Source organism: Callithrix jacchus, chromosome 10 (assembly GCF_049354715.1).
Source record: "Callithrix jacchus isolate 240 chromosome 10, calJac240_pri, whole genome shotgun sequence".
NCBI classification, from domain to species: domain Eukaryota; kingdom Metazoa; phylum Chordata; class Mammalia; order Primates; family Cebidae; genus Callithrix; species Callithrix jacchus.
The window spans coordinates 103,403,592-103,430,294 of record NC_133511.1 but is presented as its reverse complement, the minus strand read 5'-3'; the positions used below and the strand labels follow the sequence as shown (position 1 = coordinate 103,430,294).

Here is a 26,703-nt window from a genome sequence, read left to right as displayed (position 1 = left end):
GTGGTACAATGATAGAGGAAGGAGGCAGAGATATTCTATGCAGACTGGGGTGGGTCCCTCGCAAAACCCCACTTTCAAGCCAAAAAGCCTGAAACCCATGGCCCAAAATGAGAACTTCTGTCCTTGTTTTTTTTTTATCCTTGAATGTTGCCTTTTCCTAAACTACCCATGGCCCACCCTGCCCCCTGAATCTTGTACCTAGAAAGACCCCAGCAGAGAGAAGCAGCAGTTGGATTTCAGGAAGAAGTGGCTGGTTATCAGGGAGAGGCAACTTGACTTTGGAAGACAGAGGCAGAGAGACAGCTTGACCTCAGGGGAGAGTGACTGTCCCTTCCCATAATCTTTCTAGCTCTCCTCTCTCCTAAAAGCTGCTTTCCTCATTCGGTAAAATTCTCCATATTCACCATTCTTCAATTTGTCTGTGTGACGTCATTCCTCTTGGGCATTGGACAAGAGTTTGAAATGCACAGGGTTTGGGTACCCAAAAAGGCTGTCACACTGGCCCTTTGCCCCCACTGGAAGAAGGCAGCCACCCCACATGATGAGGAAAAGGGCTCACTGAGCTGTTAACAGTTAAGCTGTCTGTGAACAGCAGAGCTGAAAGAGCATTGTAACATGCCTTACCTGGATGCTACTGCAGGTGGCATCTGCCAGTGCCCAAAACTGGCTGGTTGGATCTCATACTCACTTGCCTGCATGCTCTTTCCCAAAAGGGGTTGAGAGAGGTGAGCTGAGTAGATGGCATGTATTTCTGCCAGTGCCCAAAGTGCTTGCTCCTGTTCCTGTATCGTTTGCCCACATGCTCCCTCCCTCGAGAAATAGGCAGGGGCAGGCTGGGTAAACGAGTCATCCCTGCACCTCAGTTACGAGTCCTATGATGGGGTCAAGAAATTATCCTGCATCTTCAGTGTTAATGTATTTACATGTCGTGCAGCCCATCTTCATAACTTTTTCATTTAACAAAACTGAAATTCTACATCCATTAAGCAACAACTCCCCATTTCCTGCACCCCACCTCAGTTCTTGAAACCCCATTCTATTCTTTGTTTCAATGAATTTGACTACTTTAGAAACCTCACATAAGTGAAATTACATAATATCTGTCTTTTTATATCTGGTGTATTTCACTTAGTATTTGATACAGGATGTTAGATCCCATAGTGCAGATGTATTACATTGCCTGCACTTTATATCTTTTGAGCAGTGATTGAATTATCTATTAATGAATTAACCAAACGAACCGAACGAATAAAAACCACCCTGAGCTTAGTGGCTTACAACAACTGTAGCTTGTTATTATTATTTAACCCTGAAAATAATAAAGTGTCAATTTTGAATCATTCTATTAGATGCTAGGCATTGAGAATGGTAAGAGGAGAAGAATTAGACTAACATATGCAAGAGGAAAATAATTAGGCTAACTCTCAAAGGAAACAATGTAAAGGATTTGAAAACATGTTTTAAAACCACTGTAAACAGCATCACAAAGATAACATGCATATATTTCATTGTTTTCACATATATTTCTATTATCACATATATTTCTATTATCCTAATTGCATTGTAAAATTTGTACAACCTATAAACATTTGTCTGATTTTTTGGTAATAGTCATTAAAGAATACTACAATAGAAAACTCTCTCACAGAATGTTGCTAGACAGCAAAAGTTCAAAATAAAAAAATATCAATAATCTTTCCTAATACACAACTCTGATTTGGAAGATGAGGACGCTTCATAGGCCAACCCTTCCCTGATAACCGTGGGTTATTATGGTAGCAGGAGGGTAGGATGACGATATATCACAGTGGTACAAAATACATGACAACTAGGTAGAAGACGGTTATGCCTTATTGCATTGTGCCCAAGTACTGGTACAACAAACAAATAACCTAAGAACACGTGGTTTTGCATTTTGTACTTCTAAGGCTTATGGGTTTTGGAAGAGCTTCTAGGCATCTAAATTTTTAGCATTAATTAACTCTGACCAATTAGATTTTTTAGGAAAATAAAAACCTCTTAATCATTAAGCAAAAATGCTGAAGTGTAGAACCCATAGTGCCAATACACTGTATTGCTCATGACATAATGTAATTCCAAGCAAGTTAAGTACTTACTTAATAGCAAGTTGCAAACCATTTATTTGAATAGGTAATTTCTTTTTTAATAATTTCTTTTTTTCTAAAATATTTGCAAATAATTAAGAAAGCATATTTTCTTTCTTAATAGAATATTTTTGGAGTGATATAACAGGAATTACTTATTCATAAATAACATATAAGTAAAAACTAGTCTTTGTTCTCTATTATTATCATTTATAGATTAAAAATTTATTTATAAATATATGTGTATATATTGATATTTTTATATGTATGTGTGTGAAAAAATATATTTTCACCATATGACTTAGAAGAACAAGGGATTTTTACATATTAATGAAAGAAGCATTTTCATTTTCATAGATAATTCATAGAAACATTCTAAATTAGAAAAGTAAATTGAAACTTACTATCCATCTAAATAACTTTACAATATTAAGATTTAAATGGCTTTAAAATTGTGATTGCTGAGGACCCTTTTTTCATACTTTGGATAGCATAAATTTGTTACTCTGAACATAGAGGCCACACTAATGAAATTTGAATCATAGATTAAAGTCACAATTATAGCATTGAATTGCAAGAAATGAAGGTAGAAAGAATAAGAGATCAGTCAAATAATGAGTAACATGTGCTGAGAATTTCCAAGGTGCTGAGAACAGTCATATGTTACTTACATTTTTCAGTTGAGGAAATTAGGTTTGGACCTCATAAAAATTAAGTCATTTATTCAATTACACAAGATTCGAACACATGTTTGTTCAAGACCCATGTTTCACTAAATCTATCTACATAGTTTTATAAAAGAAATTGTATGTAAGATCCTCATTTGGCTTTTATTTTAAAGCTGGAGCCATATGCCTGTAACTATCCTAAATCTTCTGTGATGACCATTGGTTTGATATTTGACATTTCTCACCCCCTGCAGAAATAATTACACTACCCTTACACTAATGTTAACTGGACCTGATCACAAGTCTTCTCTCAGTTCAGCCAAATTTAAGGTTGCTTTTGGTGACAGTGAGTCACTTTAACAAGTTGCTTAGAGTCGCTTGGTGCAGTTATTTAATAGGGAGGCAGAGTGGTACAAAATAAGTGACATAGAGAAAACAAAATATCTATGCCTATCACATTACATCACTCAATAAATGATTATTATCAATATTATACTTGCATCTTATTTAGCAATTAGCTTATAGATGTAAATAAGAGCATTTTCAAAGGTAGTGTTTGTTTTTTTAACCATTAAGAATATTACCACGTGAATTCTACGTGCTTTATCAATCTAGAGAGTCTGTGATTAAAAGCAGATTCAAAATGAAAGAATAATTCTTAAAATGGCCAATAATTTATTACTCAATATGCAAACTTAACATGAGATTAGTTCATGAGAGCAAACATAATCTATGAGAGGATTTGATATTTCAATGTAAGCCTTAAATAGATCAAAAATTATTTCTCATGTAGACAGAAAGTACTAAAGGATATTCTCCTTCCAAAAAAGGCAAAACACAAAAGAATATAAGTTAGTGTGGCCCAAAACCAAGACATCCCTTACAATAAAGGACTATTTTCTAGAATAGAGGTGAAAGGGAGTATCAACAATGTGGCAGAATGCAAAGTCTAGAAACTGGTAAGAAGAACATAGAAATGATATCTCTGCTGTGGATGGTATTTAAATGTAAAACATAATATTCTAAAAGATTCACATAGCAGAGCTCAATGTGTTTAATTATTTTATTTCTCCTTTCCTTCCTTTTATTTTATCCCTCTCTTTTTCACTTCTTTCCTTGTTCTCTTTATTTCTATTTTCAATATTTTTATTTACACTGTAAAGAAAAAATAAAAATATTGTAAATTCAAATCTAATGCAGATAAACAACCAAAAATATGTGTACCTGCATGATGAACAGAATATGTATGTTATGGCTACACAATATTTCTTTATACTACTGAAACATGATTTTCTGTGATTCACCATAATCTTCTTATTTTACTAACTTGCTTTATGAGATTGTATTAATAACTCATATTTTCCCCATGCAATTTACTATATTTAAAACATATGAGGATTTGAAGCTTTGAGTACATCACAAAATATAATTTTATTTAGAATGTTTTGTTTTCTAAACAAAACATTGTTTGGTTAAACACGTTTTATTCTTAACAATGTAACACAGAATTGTTTACTATGGTTTAAACAGTATTCTAGTTTTATTGGCATCAGGCACTTGAAATTTTAGCATATTTCTCATCATTTAGATATGCCACATTATATATAGATGTAATTCTTACAACATATGATCCATTTATGTTATTTCAATACAGACTTATCCTTATTCATTTTGCTCAAATCTATTCCACCATTTTCTGTGCAGCCCTCTGCATTGGTCCATTGCCCAATTTATTCATTTCTGTGTCTTGATCTTAGTACATATTGCTTTGATTCACTTATGATACTACAACAACTTTTTATATTATCTTTCACTTCATTTTGGTCATTATGGCTTACATTTTCATCATATCAACTCCAAGTCATATCATTTTTGAAGCAAGAGCTTGTCATTCTGTGTTCAATTATAATTGTCTTCTTTTATTTCCTGTTAGCTTGAATTCAATTACTTGTTATTCATTTCCCGTCTATTTTATTGTTTTCAATTTAATTTTCTAAGGCTCTGGTTCTGCTAATGTTACTCTACGATATATTTTTTTCCTGATTTTATATACTTGATTTCCATTTATGATTGTTTAGTTCTTATTTATACATATGAAAACTCCATCTTATGCTTTTTGTATTTATGTATTGTTGTGTTGATTTAAGCAATGTTTTTAAAGACATACTTTTTTGTTTGTTTGTTTATTTATTTATTTTCAAGACAGAGTTTTGTTCTGTTGCCCAGGCTGGAGTGCAGTGGTGAGATCTCAGCTCACTGTACCCTCGACCTTCTAGGTCCATGTGATCCTCGCACCTCAGCCTTCCAAGTAGCTGGGACTACAGGTGCTCACCACCATACCAGGCTAATTTTTGTATTCTTAGTAGAGATTGGATTTCACTGTATTGTCTCAGCTGGTCTCAAACTCCTAAGCACAAGAAATCCACCTGTATCAGTCTCCCAAAGTGTAGGGATTATAGGTGTGAGCCACTGTCCCTGGCCTAGAGATTTACTGTTAACCTCACTAACATTTTTACAATAGTTTGAATATATTATACTTGCTAAATTCATCTAATATTATTTTAATAATAAATTATATTATTACAAGATTTTTATATGATGCATTTTTATTCATATTTTTGAGTTGATTTTACCTTATTCATGTTCTGTTTGAACTTGTATATTTAGCTAAATACCACACCAGTTAATTGTTGGTAAAGATGTTATTATAATTCAATGTAATTCTAAATTTTTCTATTACATTATGTAAGAGAAGTTTGTTAGTGATCTTAAATTCACTTTTAAGTTTCTCAATTTGAATCAGGGAAGTGAAAAGGTAGCATTTTACTTTATTATTGACAGTAGGAAAATTTTAATTACACCTGAGTTTCAAAGAAGTTTACCGTATACTGACTGTGTGCCTCAGAAATTGGAGGCAAAGTATTTGATGTGTGTAATTACAAATTATATTAAAAGATTTCTAATATGGTTTTGCTCTATTTGCCCACCCAAATCTTATGTTGAATTGTAATCCCCATAGGTCAGAAGAAGGACCTAGTGGGAAGTGATTGGATCATGGAGGTGGTTTCCCTCATGCTGTTCTCATGATAGTGAGTGAATTTTCATGAGATATGATAGTTTAAACCCCTTTTCTTCATTAACTACCCAGTCTCACATAGTGTATTAGTTTGTTCTTACACTGTTAAAGATACTCCCTGAAACTGCATAATATATAAAGAAAAGAGATTTAATTGACTTACAGTTCTGGATGGCTTGGTAGGCCTCAGTAAACTTACAGTCATGGAGGAGGTAAAGGGGAATCAAGACAAGTCTTACTTACATTGTGGCAGGAGAGAGGAAGAGTGCAAAGGATACTGCCACTTTAAAAACCATCAGGTTTCATGAGAATTTTCTCACTATCATGAGAACAACATGAAGGGAAAAGTGATCCAGTCACCTCCCACTACCATCCCTCAACACATGGGGATTCAATCCAAACCATATCATTCTTCCCTGGCACCTCCCAAATCTCATGTTCTTTTCACATTTCAAAACAATATGCCTTTTCAACAGTCCCCCAAAGACTTAACTCATTCCAGCATTAACCCAAAAGTCAGTCCGTAGTCTCATCTGAGACAAGGCAAGTCCCTTCTGCCTATGAGCCTGTAAAATCAAAAGCAAGTTAGTTACTTCTAAGATACAACGGGGATACAGGCATTGGGTAAATGTTCCCATCCCAAGTGGGAGAAACTGGCCAAAACACACAGGTCCAATGCAAGTCTGAAACGGGGGTTAAATCTTAAGATTAAATTTTAAAGCTCAAAAATGATCTTTGACTCCATGTCTCACATCTAGGTCACATTGATGCAAGAGGTAGGCTCACACGGCATTGGGCAACTCTGCTCCTGTGGCTTTGCAGCATATAGCGCCCCCTCCCAGCTGCTTTCACAGGTTGGCATTGAGTGCCTGTGGCTTCTCCAGGTTCATGGTGCTAGCTGTCGATGGATCTACCTTTCTGGGGTCTGGAGAAGCTCTTCTCACAGCTCCACTAGGCAATGCCCTAGTGGGGACCCTCTCTGGGGATGTCCAACCCCACATTTCCCTTCTGCGTTACCTTAGCAGAGGTTTCCCAGAGAGCTCTTGCTTCTGCAGCAGACTTCTGCTTGCTCATTGAGGCATTTCTATACATCCTCTAAAATTTAGCTGGAGGCTCTCAAAGCTCAACTCTTATCTTTTGTGCACCTGCAGGACCAACACTACGTGGAAGTTGCCAAGGCCTATGTTGGCCCCTTTTAGCAGGCTACAGTGGGAGCTTCTGGGACATAGAGTCCCTAGTCAAGAGGCTGCACAGAGCAGCTGAGCTCTGGGCCTGGCCCACAAAACAGTTTTTTTCCTATAGGCCCCTGTGATGTGAGGGGCTGCCTTGAAGATCTCTGAACTGCCTTGGAGACATTTTCCCCATTGTCTTAGTGATTAACATTTGGCTCTTCATTACTTATGCAAATTTCTGCAGCTGGCTTGAATTCCGCCCCTAGAACATGGGTTTTTCTTTTGTATCACATGGTTAGGCCACAAATTTTCCAAATTTTTTTCTTGCCCTTTAAAAATAAGTTTCAGTTTCATACAATCTCTTTGTAAGCTCATATAACTGTATGTGTTCAAGAAAAAGCAGGACACATCTTGAATGCTTTGCTGCTTAGACATTCCCTCTGCTAGTTACCCTAAATAAGCTCTCACAAGTTCAAATCTCCAAAGATCTCTAAGGCAGAGGCAAAATGCTGCCAATCTCTTTGCTAAAGCATAGCAAGAGTGACCTATGCTTCAGTTCCCAGTAAGTTTCTCATCTCCCTCTGAGACTACCTCACCTGAACTTCCATATCACTATCAACAGTTTGTTCAAAACCATTCCACAAGTCTGTAGGAAGTTATAAACTTTCCCACATCTTCCTGTCTTCTTCTGAGCCCTCCAAACTGTTCCAAAATCTGTGTTACCCAGTTATAAAGTTGCTTCCACATCTTCAGGCTGTCTTTATGACAATGCCCCACTCCTGGTACCAATTCTCTGCATTAGCCTGTTATGACACTGCTATAAAGATATTACCCTGAGACTGAGTAATTTATAAAGAAAAGAGATTTAATTGACTCATGGTTTCATATGGCTTGGGAGGCCTCAGGAAACATTCAATCATGGTGGAAGGGTGAAGAGGAAGCAAGGCACATTTTACGTGGTAGCAGAAGATACTGAGGATGCAGGGGAAACTGGCACTTTTAAAATCATCAGATCTGGTGAGAATTGCTGCACTATCATGAGAACAGCATGAGGGAAAGCACCCTGATGACCCAATCACCTCCCTCTATGTACCTCTCTCAACATGTGGGGATTACAATTTGAGATGAGATTTTTGTGTGAACATAAACCCAAACCATATCAGGTAGTTATTTATAGCAATGTGAAAATGAACTAATACAATTTCTTAAATACTGAGCCAGAAAACTTAATTGGAAACAAGGTACTTACACAGAATCTTATCTTTGTGCATGTGGTATGTGTGTGTGTGTGTGTGTGTGTGTGTGTGTGTGTGTATGTGTGTATGTGTGAGAGAGAGAGTAGCTTTGTTGAAATTTCCTTTATAAAGTTTTAGAAGTTTCTATATTATTTAAAATACTTTGTCTTATAGCTCAATATTATGCTCAATTCATAAATGAAATATTTGATATTATATATGTGTTTGTATTCAGATATACACACACTTGAGGTATCTCTAGTAAGACTGGAAATTAATAATTTTATTTTAAATTTAAGTTATTTAGCTTTAAATATATACATATATACATATAGTGACTTCTATAGTAAACAGAACTCTGCCAAAAAAATTCACACTATTTTGCATCATTTGAGATGTTAAGTATCATTTTTCAGTACTTATTATTATCGAGACAATCAAGGGTTGAAATTATATGAACCCAAGTGATAGAGCCATATTAATTTCCAATAAAAATTAAAACGTTAAATGAAAAGGCCTACACATATGCTTCAGAGCTTGATGAAAGTTGTATGCTTTTTAAAAAAATAAATAGCAGAATATTTATTTCACTGTCATTAATTTACAAGGTAGGGCGTTTTACTGGAGACAGTAAGACTGGATTGCGACAAGAACATGAACAAGTTGTAGTCCTGAAGGGAGTGACCAATTAAGTCAATGTTTTATTCCTAAACTGAATTGATAGTAGGCCAAGAAAAAAGAGAGAAGAGTCGGGGAAGGGACATTTCTGAAAACAACCACGGTACTTTCAACTTATCTTTATTGATAAGTTATTTCATCAGAAAGGAAGTAGAACAAAGCATATGTAATAAACGCTGGCTGACTAATGAAGATTGCTAATTAGATGCTATGTTTTTTTAAAATTGGTTTTATGGTTTCATAACATGTACGTAGTCTAGAAAGGTCTATTTCTAACCATAAATGTTACCGTGTGTGCATAATTAATAATTAGGCAAAAATTACAATTCAATAAAGCTTTTTATTGGTTCCAAATGGCCACTAAAAATATCTGAGTAAAATGCATGACTTCTAAAGGTTAGAGACGGACTTCCAATTTTAGCTACAACATGAAAAGTGTTTAGAAGTCATCTTTCCCATCCATACAAGAAATAAGATGAAAACAAATACAAAAATCCCTGAAAACCAATGACTTTCCTTAGACCCATTCGAGAACTAAGGTTGTAGGGAAAACTGTCACCATGAAATCTTAATAGATAAATTCAAAGAGTCAGAGTCACAATCTGTGAAACTGGAGCAGAAGTTGAGAGACATAAACGGGCAGAAAACTGATAAATTAATTGCTGGGGGTTGAATGTGAACCAGCCTGAGAGTGAGAAAATTCTGGGGCCATGGTTTTAAAAGGGCCCCACCCATCTGTGGGCTTTATCTCCAGGGACATTATCAGGTTTTTCCACATTAAGATCAGAGAATTTTTGAACCCTTCATGGCCCTGCTAGGGGAAGGCAACATTAATGTCCGTGAAATATTCTCAGAGCCTTCTCCATAAGCAAAGATCTGCTCTCCACGGTCAGAGGTTTTATCAGAGCTTTATTCCAGCTGAGGAAAGGGCATTGATTCCACCCCAGCCCTCCGTAGCCTATCTTGTCTCACTAGTGGAGGTGGAAAAGAAAGCTATATCACTGAAGAAACCGTTTTGAAGCCACAATCCCATAAGATTAAAGAATATTTTCTGACCTTGATCCTTAACATGACACAAATGGGGCTTCAATATAATAAGAATGGATTACAATTAAATGACCTGCAGTACATATTTCTCTCTGGAGAAATATGTAGAAAAACTCAAAGTCAAGAACAGAAACAATAACAAGAATGCTAAAGGAATTTGCAGACTCTGAACCTATAGCTTTAATAAACATTTGAATACTGCTCAACTTCTGGTCATATTAACATCAATATCACATGCAAGGCCTAGTTAGTTTAACTCCTACCTTATACAATGTGTCTAGCTTTCAAAAAAAGATAAATAAAAAGGCATGCCAACTGGCAAGACAAGACTCTTTCTGAAAAGAAAAGCAAGATGTAGAAATAAATTTAAATATGACACGGCTGCTGAATTATCTGAATGGGAATTAAAAGTAACTGTAATCAATATGTTAAGGGCTCAATGGAAATGGTAGACAACACGCATTAACGGATGGGTAATGCAAGCAGAGATGTGATAACTCAGAAGGTTAGTGAAGTCTAATATGTCTGCTTGCATAACTTTTTAAACTCTAAATTAGTTGTGGGAAAGTGTATAATTATGTCTTATGACTATAATATAAAATAAGATATACTGATAAAGAGATTGCTTGCCATTTTATAGTATTTTATAGTTTATAATGCATTGGTGATTAAATTATCTTATTAAATCCTAATCACAGATTTAGGAAGTAGAAAACCAGGCATTATTATTGCTTTTTATTTAGAAATTATATCAGTCTGCTTAAAACTATGTTAGTCTGTGGTAACAAATGGCATCCTAATCTTAGTGGCTTACATCAACAGGAACTTAATTTTCACTTAAGATACAGGTTTATCAAGTTTGTAGCTTTGACTCTTTATTCTAGGACATTAGCTGAAGCAGTATGCAGGATACTGCTTTTGTCCTGCAAAGAAAAAGAACTCTAACAGATGCATATGATGGTTCGTAAGCCTCTTCTGAGAAATAGCATATGTCATTTTCTCTCATTTTGTACTGGCAAAATCAAGTCACAAGACCAAGACTGTTTTCACTGTGGCAGTCTTAATCTAACCACAGCACAGGCCCAAGTAGGAAAAAAAACAAGAGTCAAGGGCTACTATTCTTTAGACAATAATAAACTCTGCCACAGATATTAGCGCTTATTCAAGGTTGTCTGGTGACATCAATTAATTATAAATTCTTGATTCCAAATATGGTGTTTTCATAATTTATCATGTAGAAAAGAAAACTTAAAATAGAAAAATGTTGTAAAATAAAATCAAATAATTATGATTTTAATATCGTTAAATCAGTATGTAAAAGCTTTGAGTGACATATCAATTAAAAATCGTAGGGATAGCCTGGGGAGAAATGCCAAATGTGGGTGAAGGGGCGGAAGGCAGCAAAACACACTGCCATGTGTTTACCAATGCAACTATCTTGCATGTTCTGCACATGTACCCCAAAACCTAAAATGCAATTAAAAAAAAATCATATTAGCTACAAATTTTTTATGAGAACACAAGGAGAGAAGGAGGGGAGCATCACACACCAGGACCTGTCGGGAGGTTGGGGCTAGGGGAGGGATAGCATTAGGAGAAATAATTAATGCAGATGACAGGGTGGTGGATGCAGCAAACCACCATGGCACATGCACAACTATGTGACAAACCTGCATGTTCTGCACATGTACCACAGAACTTAAAGTATAGTAATAAAAAAAAGAAATTGTGCATATTTTAATCAGTTAATTACTTGTTTTGAAAATATTCTTTTTAAATTCATGGCTTATCTTTTTAGATTTTTCCATAGCATTTAATGAAACAGAATTTCTGAACTTTAATATGATGAAATTTATCAGTCCTTTCTCTTTTAAAAGTGTTTCTCTTATAGTATCTTGAGGAATTTCTTCTCTATTGAAGAACATGAAGATAGTCTTCTGTCAATTTTCAGTTTTTAAGTTTATCCATTGACATTTTGGGTTTGAATTGAAATGAAATTTCATGACATGATAGAGGAATTCAATTTTCTGTATGAACAGACATTTTTTTCCACAAGGAAAAGCAATTTTCCTAGCAGTGTTTATTGAAAAATCAAAATTTTCAAAAAAAAAAAGAAAAATAAAAAATTTCATGCTGATCTGCAATTCTTTCTTCTTCACATATTGTTTTAATATTTGGATGGCCACTTTTTCTATTTTGTTGGGAATTTTTATTTTGTTAGCCAATTTGTTTTAATTTTCTTTGTTATTATTGATTTCATAGGCTTGTTCTACCACTTGCTGAATAAGTATCTTAAAGTCTACCATTATCATTTTGTTTTTCTTAATTTTCCCCCTAGTTTCCTTAATCTTTATTGTAAATATTCTGGGGCTATTTATAAGGTACATACAAATCTGAAATTATTATTGTATATATGGTTTATATATACACAATATTATTATTGTATTATATATTAACAAAGTTAAACTGACCTCAATTATATCTATAATTGCTTCAATGTGAAAGTCTATTTTATTTGGTATTGTTATACTTACACCTATTAATTTTTAATTATAATTTGCCAATTATCTTTTTGTTTTTGATCTTTTTATTTTATCCTTTTTGTGTATTTATGTTTTTAATTAGTAAATTGTGAATAGTATCAAGTAAAATTTGTTTATTCTTTTTCTTTAAAACAATTACCTTGAAATTTTTCCATAATAAGATTACTTTCTGATTAATGTCTAACACAATTAGTTATTGTCTAAATATCATTTCATATCTGTCATCTTATTTGATGCTACTAGTTTCACTCACTATATTTCTTTTATCTTCTTTCTGATCTTCACTTAAAAATACTGATTATGTATGCTGTCTTATTCGAACATCTCTCTAGTTTAAAATTAACAGTTTTTACAAAATAAAATTTCTAAGGAGTACACAAAATATTTTTGAATTTATGGTGAACTACAATGCTTATTAAATACAGTCAAGAATATTAAAAATTTTCATTGGGCATAATACTTTTGTCCCTGATTTTTCTCTTCTTTCTGCATTGAATATAGATGTGCTCGTGGTTATTGAGTAGTCATTTGAGACCATGAGCAAACAGGCATAAGAAAAAGAGTCATACTTTAAGAAAGCTTGAAAAAGGCTGTGTTTTTGGTGTCATCATAGGACAACTCATCAGACTTGGGACTATCTACTTAGAAATTCTTACTTTGCAGGAAAAGAAAACTCCCATTTGGCTCAGCAAAAAAAAATGTGTAGCTGATACTATTTTTAATTGATATATCACTCAAAGCTTTTACATACTGATTTAATGATATTAAAGTCATAATTATTTAATTTTATTTTCTGACATTTTTCTATTTTATGTTCTATAAAGCAAAGGAAGTGAAGTGGTTATGCCAGAGGAATGATTGTAAAACAAATACAGGGATAAATTTGGTACAGATGATAGGAAGGAGTGCTATGAAAGACCAGGAAATAAATGCTCCAATATGTAAAGCAGATATATCCTTGAAATATAGTGGGAAAATAATTTACCACTTTTTCCACAATTCAGTAAGGTATAATAATAATTTGATAACATATAATAATTCTATAACATAAACACACACATACATTATATATATATATATATATATATATATATATCGCAAGAGTAACAAAGTACTTAAAAGTACTTCCTTCCCTAGCCCTAACCACATGAACATAAAGCAATTGTAAAGTAAACCTCCATATGGTTGCATCTGATGAGAAAGATGCATTTTTAAATCAAGATGTTGTACTGGTGAGATTTTGAAATCATAATTAAAATATTATAAAGAGTAAGTACAGTAGACTGAGAAATGTGTAGACCCTTGCACTACATAAATAATTGCAGCACCATGCAAAATATTCATTAGTCTATATCCCTGAAATTGTATAAGGATTCATTTCTTCTCTCTAGCATATTTTTCCCCCAGAATATTGAAATATGTGGATCTGTTGAAACCCACTTTGCCTCTGTTATTTGACCTCTGTTTTCATAGTCCTTTCTTACTAGTAAACACCTTTTCAAAAGTGAGTTCTTTCTAATCTCATCTTCTGTAATATGCCTTTTTGATTGCCTCAGATAAAGTTAACCATATTCCCTCCTATATTCCTTTAGAGATTTCAATCAATAAATCCATTTTATGTTTGTTTGGCTAGACTATCACAAACTTTTGGGAATAGAAACTGGCAAACACATCCCGTGTTTCCACAAACTGTATAAAGAGCGAGAACATCTGAGGTATTCAGTAGAAAATACACAGTACAGCAGAATGGATAAAAGCACGCTCTTAAGCAATCAAATTACATGTGCTAAACAACACATATCTAAGATAGAGTTATGTGCTTAGTAATTTTGATGATTATTATTAAATTTTAGTTTTCTTTTTTCTCAGGTATTAGACTACCCACTCACCTTGCAAATGCTTATTTTCAAGGCTTATACATTTTTCTACTACTCTCTTTTGAGGATTGTGCAGCCTACTATATTTTTCTTTAAAGTCTGATACATTTGAGAAACTCAATAAATATTGGAATAATAATCATATATAGTGAACCATAGTCCCTGTTATTTTTCTTTCTCTCTCCAAGACAACTTTGTAAGCAGGAACTTCAGGGGAAATAATTTTATTATCAATGACAGTTGAGCTTACACTTTCTAAAACTTCTCTATTTTCCCTGTCTGTGGAATTTATGAGATACCAAACGTGTTTAGGAAAGTAATTTGAAGTAACACTGTGGCCTTAATATGGGAAGTACTAAAACCTCTAATTGTATTTCAGGTAGTAGATCAATTCAACCTTCCATAATAGGAACCTAAAATACAGAAGACATTTGTGTGCTGTTAGTGCTCAAACTTTTATAGGTTCCCAATATTATGTTTACTTAAAATGCCTAAGTATAGTTACATCATGATAAAAGAGAGCCTAAATTCAGACTCTTTCAAATTCATAGTCTTAGATCCTAAATACAGCAACCAATAAGATTATACTCTCTGATCTGGAAACAGGGTGACCTATTGATTATCTTTTCCAAGAAACAGAGATCTCTGAATGCAGTCCATTTGTCACTCACTCATGAAATTTCAGGGTTGAAAAGACTGGACAAAAATCACCATTTTTTTTTTGTCTATGACATTTTCTTATGAGTATGTATAAAAGCAACTAGGAGAAGAGCAGAATCTTAAAAAATACTTTCTATATTTGCATGGTTTTCTTCCATAGAATAAATTCATGTCATTACCCACTCCTCAGCAAGTGAATTTTTCTCTGATTCTTAGTGTGATTTTCCTTAAGTTCTATTTAGAAAGTAGAAACAACTTTCTATTGATATCCTACCCATAGCATAGTCGCCCAGTGCTGCTTTATTTCAACAACATATTTGGAGGAAAAAGACTGCTTGTCTTTCCATCATGTGCGTTTGAAGATTAAAACACTGGATCATTTAAGTGCCCCGTGGTGAGAGATTTTTAAAAAAATGTAATGCAACCTGCTTTGAATTCACTATCCACCTGAAACATATTTATTTTCACTGTGAATGAAAGTAGGCCTCATTTCCTCATTTTACCTTGATGATTATGAACTTTTTACAGAAACAAATTTTCTACTGATTATAATTTGATGAAGAAAATGTCAGAAAAATTAAATCAAATCTAAGTGGCATTCCTTTGGAAAAATGTACATATAAATAAGTCCCCATGTCTCCCCATTCCCCCCGCTCTGCATTTACTAGGTTGCTAAATCTAGGTTTCTGTAAAAAACTGTGATGTTACTGAAACGATTCTTTATAGATATAGAGAAGATCACTTATTCTTTGTGTCTTTCCAAAGCCTTTACAAAAACATTTGTCACTGTCAAAACTATGAATATGCATGCTTTAGTTGCAGATGAGCTACAGCACAGCTATTCACCATCGTTATAAATCAGCCACTCCTTGGAATATCATTTCTTGTTGCCACATGAAAGGTTAACAGAAAGGAAAAGTCTTTTCCCTACCATTTCTTATTTCTTGTGGAAATCTGTTCCCTCATGTGACATTTATAAACGAAACTGCAGTTCTGTTAATGCTTGTGAAAAGTATTAGCTGTCAGCATATCTGTACTCAGTTGCTCCATCTGTTTGTCTTAATTCAATTTGTCTTTATTGTCCCCATCCTGTGATAATCGCTAGTGTCATCTAAAATTTATAAATGGAATCATGGATTCTAGTGTGTTTCTTTCTTTGGGGTCTTTATTAAAAGCAGAGGTAAAAGTACAAATAACTCAGTGGTTTTACCTTGATTTTCTCAGTTGATGAAATTCACCCCCCCAAAATTTATTGATTCCCTTGTTTATATGGTGTGATTTCATAAAGTTTGCTGCATTGCTGAATCCCAAATCTCTACATGACAAATGATTTAAAGGTACATTATATTCAAAACAGTTAATTAAAGAGGTGCAGATTATGAGTAATTACATCATTTGAAGAAAATTTATGTATTCACCAAATTCAGTGTGTTGGTATTCAGATAGCAAGAATGCAAATTAGGTTCTCGGCATTTAAATTCCACATGAAAACATAATTTAAAGCATACATTCTGAATACACATAGCCCGACGTTATACTATTTGGGTTTGTGTACATGAAGCAAGATTATTGTATTTAGTAATGCAAAAGTTAGCACATAAAATATAAACTATCCACTTGGAATTAAGGGCTGAGACTTGTATGTACATTATTATATTTAACTCTCCTTTTAATTGGGATCTATTCTGATTCCATTCTGTAAGAAATGGTGCTTAAACTCTTTGGATATTATTTTGGCAAACAATTCAGTAGCACATGTTAGTCAAATTCACATGCTTCAGATTACTTTCCTTATTAATACTCACAGTTATCCTTCTAACTTGTCCCCACTTCATTTCTTAACAATAACAAAAAATACAGAAGTAGAATTTGAAGTTAAAATTAATAAAATATTTCTCTAAGTTATTTCTTGAATACCAATATATGATATTTCTTCAGACTAAAGATAACATAGCTGTATGGGATTATGTATTTATAAAGCTGTATCTTATTATATATACATCTTATTCTAGTGTTATTTTGTATGGTACTGCAATTACTTACGTAGTTTAAGGATCTGTACATTTCTTGGTCTACTGGATTTACTCTTTAAAATATAATATTTCAATTGTATGATTTCAAAAGCTCAGGGCAACATCTTGATTTAACAATGCGTCTTTCTCATCATATGCAACCATATGGAGGTTTACTGTACAATTGCTTTATGTCCATGTGGTTAGGGCTAGGAAATACTTTTAAGTACATTGTTACTCTTGTTATGTGTTTGTGTGTGTGTGTGTCTGTGTGTGTGTGTAGCATATGTGTGTGTATATATGTTATAGAAATCATACTAAATTGTGGAAAAAGTTTTAAATTATTTTGCTACTAAATTTCAAGGAAACATCTACTTTATATGTTGGAATATCTATGTGCTAGTCTTTTATAGAACTCCTTTCTATCATTTGTATCAAATTTATCCCTGTCGTTGTTTTATAATCATTCCTCGGGCATAACCACTTCACTTCCTTCACTTTATAGAACAATTCTTGCTATCCTGAAAAATTGTTCACATCAACTTTGATCAAATATTGTTCTGATCAACTCTGATCAAAAATTGTTCTGATCAATCATTCTTCTTGCATATCCACTTTGCTTCCTTTGCCTTATAGAACAATTCTTGCTATCCTGTGAAATTGTTCTGATGAACTTTAGTTTTCAGTAAAGTTTCTCCTATATACCTGTGGAGGTTTTTTTTTTTTCCAGCTAGAATGTAGCCTTTGAAAAGATAATTTTTATACTTATTTTATAATAGCCTTTGTACTCAACAGTCTTAATAAATAAATATCAATTGATTTGTTAAAAATAAAATAAACTCTTACATACATATATTTTTAGCTATATATATGTGTGTATCTCTCTCTCTCTCTCTCTCTCTCTCTCTCTCTCTATATATATATATAGATAGATAGATAAATATGTATTGCATATTGTATGTGGATCTATCATTCTGGGCCCTTTAGAATGGTGGCCCTCTTCTCACAGCTTTACTAAACAGTGGACTGGTGGAGATTCTGTGATGGGGCTCCAACCCCATGTTTTCCTTCCTTACTGCCTTAGTAGAGGTTCTCTATAAGGGCCCTGCCCCTGTAGCAAACATTTCCCTGGACATCCATGAGTTTCCATACATCCTCTGAAATCTACACAGAGAGATATATATCTCTGACAGAGTCTTGCTCATTCACCCAGGTTGGAGTGCAGTGGTAGGATGATCACAGCTCACTACATCCTCAGCATCCTGAACTCAAGCAATCCTCTCACCTCAGCCTCTGATTTGGGAGGGGCCAGGAGCAGAATGATATGATTTGGCTGTGTCCTCAACCAAATCTGATCTAAATTTTAATCTCCATGTATTGTGGGAAGGACATCACAGGTGATGATTAGATCATGGGAGCAGATCCCCCATGCTGTTCTCCTAATAATGAGTGAGTTCTCACAAGATCTGTTGGTTTTGTAAGGGACTCTTCTCTTTGTTCTCTACTTCCCTCTCCTGCCATCATGTGAAGAAGGATGTGTTTGCTTCCTCTTCTATCATGATTGTAAGTTTCATGAGTCCTCCCTAGCCATGTGTAACTGTGACTCAATTGAATCTTTTTACTTTATTAACTGTCTAGTCTCAGGTATTTTTGCATAGAAGCATCGGAACAGACTAATACACCCAGCCAAATATTTTTAGTAGTACCAGTATTTGACATTCATGTCACAGAAAATTAGTTGTTAAATTTATAGAGACTGAAAAGTTTTACTAACTCACATATAAAAATCAAAAGCATTTTTACTTCTTTACCTAACAGCCACTGTGTTCACAGAGGCCTTGAAATATAGCTTTAAATTTTAATAAGACAGGTAACTAAGTCAACTTCAAATGTGACTTTGCATTGAAAGACATAGTGTCAGATTCTGGAGAAAAATTCTTAATTGAACATTAAGCACTTTCTTTAACAAATTAGAAAAACATGTTTTCTTCCATTTGCTGAAGATTTTTAATAAATTGTATGCAATAAAGTTTCAGTTAGTGTAGAACGTATTGTGGTGTGAGTTATCTCCCTATGCACTAATGAGATATTTGTTTTGGATTTGGCAAAGTGCAAAGAGTTGATAACTGTAAAGCAAAATACAGATAAAGGATGGAGCATTTTCTGTTTAGAAAATTTCCTTGACTAGTATCTTTAGTTTGATCTGAATCTTGTCCTTCAACTTCATACTGCCTTTTCCTCTACCAATTTATATGTGAAATGCAATGAGCAAACTGCTTTCTTCTTTGGTTATCATCTTCCTAAACCTGTTACCATTTACCTTTTTGTTCAATAAAGATGGTCTAAAAATTCAACAAATGTTTGCATTTTTAAATACCAATGAAACTATTTTTAAAGATAAAATGTATTTAAAGTATCCACACTTCCTTTTTTGTCTTAAATATTGAAGCTTCTAACAACCAGCGGTTTAAGTCCTGGTCTCTTCATGTCAGTGTTTCTCTCTCCCTCTCTTTCTCCCTTTTATTCTTTTCTTTCTCTCTTTACCTCTGCTTTTTACTCCTTTTTTACTCCCTTCCATTACTATCTTTTCATTCCAAATAAGTTAGAGAAAATTAGAGACACATTTTCAATGGTAGTTAGTTTAAAAATAAAATCAGGAAGACCGCAAGATGGCCAAATAGGAACAGCTCTGGAGTGCAGTTCCCAATGAGACCAATGTAGAGGATGAGTGATCACTGCATTTCCAAACAAGTTTTACTGCCCACAGACCAGGAGATTCCTGGGCCAAAAAGCACCATGAGTTTCCAGCATGGCTGTTTCAACTGGCACTGTAGGTTTCTACACAAAACCTCACACAAATCTGGGTGTTCATTTCAACTGGCACCTGGAATACCTGGGAGACAGAGTCACCCACTCAACTGAAAAAGAGAGGGCTGAAACAGGGAGGCAGGTGATCTGGCCCAGGGGGTCCCACCCCCACAAAGACCTGCAATCTGAAATGCTCTGGATTGAGAGTTTTGCAGCAAATGCAGCTCGAACTGGGACAGTCCAGCTTGGTGGGGGGAAGGGTGTCTGCCATTACTGAGGCTGTCCACCCCTACTGATGTTGTCTGCCATTACTGAGGCAGTCTGCCATTACTGAGGAAGTCCACCATTACTGAGGCAGTCCGCCATTACTGAGGCAATCTTCCATTACCAAGGCAGTCTGCCATTACCGAGGCAGTCCACCATTACCAAGACAGACCACCATTACAGAGGCAATTCTAACTGTACCTCTGTAAACAAAACCACAAGGAAGTTTACACAGCAGCTGGGCAGAGCCTGTGGCAGCTCAGCAAGCCTCTGCTGGCAGACTATGACTAGACTACCTCCTTGCTGGGCAGGGCAACTCTTATCAAATGCAGCAGCACATCAGGAATTTATAAATAAAGCCCGACCTTCCCAGGACAGAGAACCTGGGAAAAAAGGCAATTATGAGTTCCACCACAGCAGACTTAAACATACCTACCCAGCAGCTCTGAACGGAAGAACGGAGCTCTCAGCACAGCACTTGAGCTCCTATAAGGGACAGACTGTCTCCTCAAGCAGCTCCTCAGTCCCCATATATCTAAAGAGACACCTCATAAAGGAGAGCTCAGGCTGACATCTGGCGGGTGCCCTTCTGGGAGGAAGATAATAGAAGAAGAAACCACCAGCAACCCTTACTGTTCTGCAGCCCATGCAGGTGATCCCCAGGCAAGCAGGGTCTGAAGTTGACCTCCAGGAGTCCCACAGCAGAGGGGCCTGACTGTTAGAAGGAAAACTAAAAAACAGAAAGAAATAGCTTCAACATCAACAAAAAGGAAGTCCACTCAGAGACCCCACCTGAAAGACACCAACTACAAAGACCACAGTAGATAAATTTATGAAGATGGGAAGAAAAAAGCACAAATAGGATGAAAACACTAAAAACCAGAATGTTTCTTCTCCTCCAAGGGCTCACAACTTCTCACCAGCAAGGAATCAAAGCTGGATGGAGAATGAGTTTGATGAATTGACAGAAACAGGCTTCAGGAACTGGGTAATAACAAACTTCTCTGAGCTAAAAGAACATGTTATAACCCAATGCAAAGAAACTAAGAACCTTGAAAAAAGGTTTGACAAAATGCTAATGAGAATAAACAGCATAGAGAAGAAGAATATAAATGACTTGATGGAGCTGAAAAGCACAACACAAGAACTTCACAAAGCATATACAAGTCTCAATAGCTGATTCAACCAAGCAGAAGAAAGGATATCAGAGATTAACTATCAACTCAATGAAATAAAAAGAGAAGGCCAGATCAGAGAATGAAGAGTAAAAAGAAGCAAACAAAGCATACAAGAAGTATGGAATTATGTGAAAAGACCTAATCTACACTTGATTGGTGTACCTGAATGTGACGAGGAGAATGAATCCAAGCTGGTAAACACTCTTCAGGATATTATCGAGGAGAACTTTACCAACCTAGCAAGGCAGGCCAACATTCAAATTCAGGAACTACAGAGAACACCACAAAGATATTCTTCAAGAAGAGCAACCGCAAGGCACATAATCATCAGATTCACCAGGGTTGAAATGAAGGAAAAAATGCTAAGGGCTGACAAAGAGAAAGGTCAGGTCACCCACAAAGGAAAGCCCATCAGAGTCATAGCAGATCTCTTGGCAGAATCACTACAAGCCAGAAGAGGGAGGAGGCCGATATTCACCATCTGTTAAAAAAAAGAATTTTCAACCTAGAATTTCATTTTCAGCCAAACTAAGCTTCATAAGTGAAGGGGAAATAAAATCCTTTACAGAGAAGCAATTACTGAGAGATTTCGACACCACCAGGCCTGCCATTCAAGAGCTCCTGAAAGAAGCACTAAACATGGAAAGGAACAACCAGTACAGGCCACTCCAGAAACGTACCAAATGGTAAAGACCATTGACACAGTGAAGAAACTGCTTCAATTAATGGGCAAAACAACCAGTTAACATCAAAATGGCAGGATCAAATTCACCCATAACAATATTAACCTTAAATGTAAATGGGATAAATGCCCCAATCAAAAGGTGTGCTATATTGAGAAAACCCATCTCATGTGCAAGAACACACATAGACTCAAAATAAAGGGATGGAGGAAGATTTATCAAGCAAATGGAGAGCAAAAAAAAGAAAGAGTTGCAATCCTAGTCTCTGATAAAATGTACTTTAAAACAGCAAAGATCAAAAGAAACAAAGAAGGGTATTACATAAGGGTTAAAGGGTCAATGCAAAAAGAAGAGCTAACAATCCTAAATATATACACACCCAATACAGGAGCACCCAGATACATAAAGCAAGTTCATAACTACCTACAAAGAGACTTAGACTCCCACACAATAATAGTGGGAGACATTAACTCTCCACTGTCAATATTAGAGAGATTAACAAGACAGAAAATCAACATGGATATCCAGGACTTGAACTCATATCTGGACCAAGCGGACCTAATAGACATTTACAGAACACTCCACCCCAAACCACAGAATATACATTCTTCACAGCACCACTTTGCACTTAATCTAAAACTGACCACATAATTGGAAGTAAATCACTCCTCAGCAAATGCAAAAGAATGGAAATAATAACAAACAGTCTCTCAGACCACAGTGCAATCAAATTAGAACTCAGGATTAAGAAACTAACTCAGAATTGCACAACTTCATGGAAACTGAAAAACTGGCTCCTGAATGTTGATTGGATAAACAATAAAATGAAAGCAAAAATAAAGATGTTCTTCAAACCCAACAAGAATGAAGACACAACATACCAGAATATCTGGGACACATTTAAAGCAGTGTCTAAAGGGAAATTTATAACAATAAATGCCCACCAGAGAAGCAAAGGAAGATCTAAAATTGACACACTATCATCAAAATTGAAAGAGCTAGAGGAGCAAGATCAAAAACAACTCAAGAGCTAGCAGAAGACAATAAATAACTAAGATCAGAGCAGAACTGAAGGAGATAGAGACAACACAATCCTTCAAAAAAAATCAATAAATCCAGGAGCTGGATTTTTTAAAAGATCAACAAAACAGACAGATTGCTAGCCAGGTAAATATAAAAGAAAAGAGAGAAAAATCAAATAGATGCAATAAAAAAAGATACAGTTGATATCACCACCAATTCTATAGAAATACAAACTACCATGATGGTTTCGTACCCGAATTCTACCAGATGTACAAAGAGGCACAGGTCCCATTCCTTCTGAAACTATTCCAAAGAATATAAAAAGAGGGAATCCTTCCCAAATCATTTTATGAGACCAACATCATCCTGATACCAAACCTGACAGAGTCTCAACAAAAAAAACTTCAGGCCAATCTCCATGATGAATATAAATGCAAAAAACTTTAATAAAATACTGGCAAACTGAATGGAACAGCACATCAGAAAGGCTACCCATCAAGATCAAGTAGGCTTCATCCCAGGGATGCAAGGCTGGTTCAACATACACAAGTCTATAAATGTAATCCACCACATAAGCAGAACCAAAGGCAAAACCACATGATTATCTCAAAATATGCCGAGAAGGCCTTTGAGAAAATTCAGTAGCCCTTTATGCTAAAAACTCTCAATAAACTAGGTAACAGTGGAACATATCTCAAAATAATAAAAGCAATGTACAACAAACCCACAACCAATATCATACTGAATGGGCAAAAACTGGAAGCATTCCCTTTGAAATCTGGCACTAGACAAGGATGTCCTCTCTCACCACTTCTATTCAATATAGTACTGGAAATTCTAGTCAGAGCAATCAGGCAAGAACAAGAAATAAAGGGTATTCCATTAGAAAAGGAGGAAGTCAAATTGTCTCTATTTGCAGATGACATGATTGTGTATTTAGAAGACCCCATCATCTCAGTCCAAAATCTGAAAATCATAAGCAACTTCAGCAAAGTCTCAGGATACAAAATCAATGTGCAGAAATCACAAGCATTTCTATACACCAATAACAGACTAACAGAGCACCAAATCATCAGTGAACTCCCATTCACAATTGCTGCAAAGATAATAAATTACTTAGGAAGACAACTAACAAAGCATATAAAAGATTTCTTCAAGGAGAACTACAAACCACTGCTTAAGGAAAGAAGAGAGGACACAAACAGATGGAAAAACATTTCATGCTCATGGTTAGGAAGAATCAACATTGTAAAAATGGCCATACTGTCCAAAGTAATTTATAGATTCAATGTTATCTCCATCAAGCTACCAATGATTCTCTTCACAGAACCAAAAAAAAAAACACCTTAAACTTCATATGGAACCAAAAAAGAGCTCACATAACTAAGACAATCCTAAGCAAAACGATCAAAGCTGGGGGCATCAAGATACCTGACTTCAAACTATACTACAAGGCTACAGTAATCAAAAAAGCATAGTAATGGTACCAAAACAGTGATATAGATCAATGGAACAGATCACAGGCCTCGGAGGCAACACTGCACATCTACAACCATCTGATCTTTGACAAATCTGACAAAAACAAGCAATGGGGGAGGGATTCCCCACTTAATAAATAGTGTTGGGAAAACTGGCTAGCCATGGGTGGAAAGAAGAAACTGGACCCCTTTCTGACACCTTACACTAAAATTAATGCCAGATGGATTAAAGACTTAAACATAAGACCTAACATCATAAAAACCCTAGAAGAAAACCTAGGCAAAACCATCCAGGACATAGGCATAGGCAAGGAATTCATGACTAAAATACCAAATTCACAGGTAACAAAAGCCAGAATAGTCAAATGGGATCTAATTAAACTCCAGAGCTTCTGTACAGCAAGAGAAACAATTATTAGAGTGAACCAGCAACCAACAGAATTGGAAAAAATTTTTGCAATCTACCCATCTGACAAAGGGCTAATATCGAAAATCTACAAAGAAAAACAGATTTACAAGAAACAAACAAACAAACCCATTTAAAAGCGGGTGAAGGATATTAACAGACACTTTTCAAAAGAAGACATATACGAGGACAACAAACATATGAACAAATGTTTATCATCACTGGTCTTTATAGAAATGCAAATCAAAATCACATTGAGATACCATCTCATGCCAGTTATAATGACGATCATTAAAAAATCTGGAGACAACAGATGCTGGCTAGGATGTGGAGAAATAGGAAAAATTTTACACTGTTGGTGGCAGTGTAAATTAGTTTAACCATTGTGGAAGACAGTGTGATGATTCTTCAAGGACCCAGAAATAGAAATGCCATTTGACCAAGCAATCCCATTACTGGGTATATATCTAAAGGATTATAAATCATTCTGTTATAAAGACACATGCACATGTATGTTCATAGTGGCATTGTTTACAATAGCAAAGACCTGGAACCAACCCAAATGCCCATCAACGATAGATTGGACAAGGCAAAATGTCACATATACAACATGGAATACTACGCAGCCATAAAAAATGATGAGTTCATGTCCTTTGTAGGGACATGGATAAATCTGGAAACCGTCATTCTCAGCAAAGTGACACAAGAACAGAAAATCAAACACTGCACATTCTCACTCATAGGCGAGTGTTAAATAATGAGAACACATGGACACAGGGAGGGAAGCATCGCACACTGAGGTCTCTTGGTGGGGGCTGTGGGAGGGACAGTGGGGGTGGGGAGGTTGGAGGGATAACATGGGGAGAAATGCCAGATATAGGTAAAGGGGGGATAGAGGCAGCAAACCACATTGCTATGTATATACCTAGGCAACAATCCTGCATGATACACACATGTACCCCAGAACCTAAGGTACAAAAAACAAAACTTGTAGAAAAAAACAATAAAAATTAATAAAATCATATTTAATGGTGAAAAACTCATCTATTGTCAAAAGTAAAAGAGAAAATTAATTCATTTATAATAACACTAATATTGAAAATATGCTTCAATATGAGAGTAAAATTCCCCACCTAAACTATTTATGTTCGAATATTTAAATTAAAGATAGATATACAATGGTGTGATTAGCATTTTGATTTTGGTGAGCCTGAATAATAACACCTTTTGTTAAATATGATCAATTTGTGTGGCAAAAAAGTTTTCTTAGTTTATATATATATATGTATATTATATATATATGTATATACAAATTTCCATATAGTTTTTTCTTCACTTTGGTTAAATGTGTTTTAAACAATGAATATACTTCTTTCCTTCCATAGCAGCTAAAGCTAATAATAATCTGTCACAAGGGATCATTTATTTGGGAGTGACATATCTGTCTGTACTGCAGAGTAAAACTTTATGAATAATTCACTTTCCTTTCACTAGATATTTCTGATTCTATGTTGTATTAACTTTCCAGGATATATTTTTGCACTCTGTAGAGAATGTGACTTACACAATCCACTAGCAATAGAAATCTGACTGTTAGAGGTTAAAGGAACAGTAAAGATCAAATTCCACTTTTGAATTCTGCAGATGGGATATTTGAAACTTGGCAAGTTAATGGTTTTCTCCAAGGTCACGTCTAGACAGAAGTCAAGCCAAGATAAAAATCAAGGGAGAAACAGTGATATGGTGGGAGAAGTGTTCCAAATTCAGCCATGTTTCAGAATCCTTTTGAT

The 26,703-nt window shown here is 35.1% G+C and overlaps 1 long non-coding RNA gene across 1 annotated transcript in view; it reads left to right on the top strand.

Moving 5' to 3' along the window:
- Nucleotides 1-26,703, top strand: part of LOC144577999 (uncharacterized) — a 181,896-nt gene that overhangs the window by 94,754 nt on the left and 60,439 nt on the right. The gene's annotated exons all lie outside the window — the stretch shown is intronic.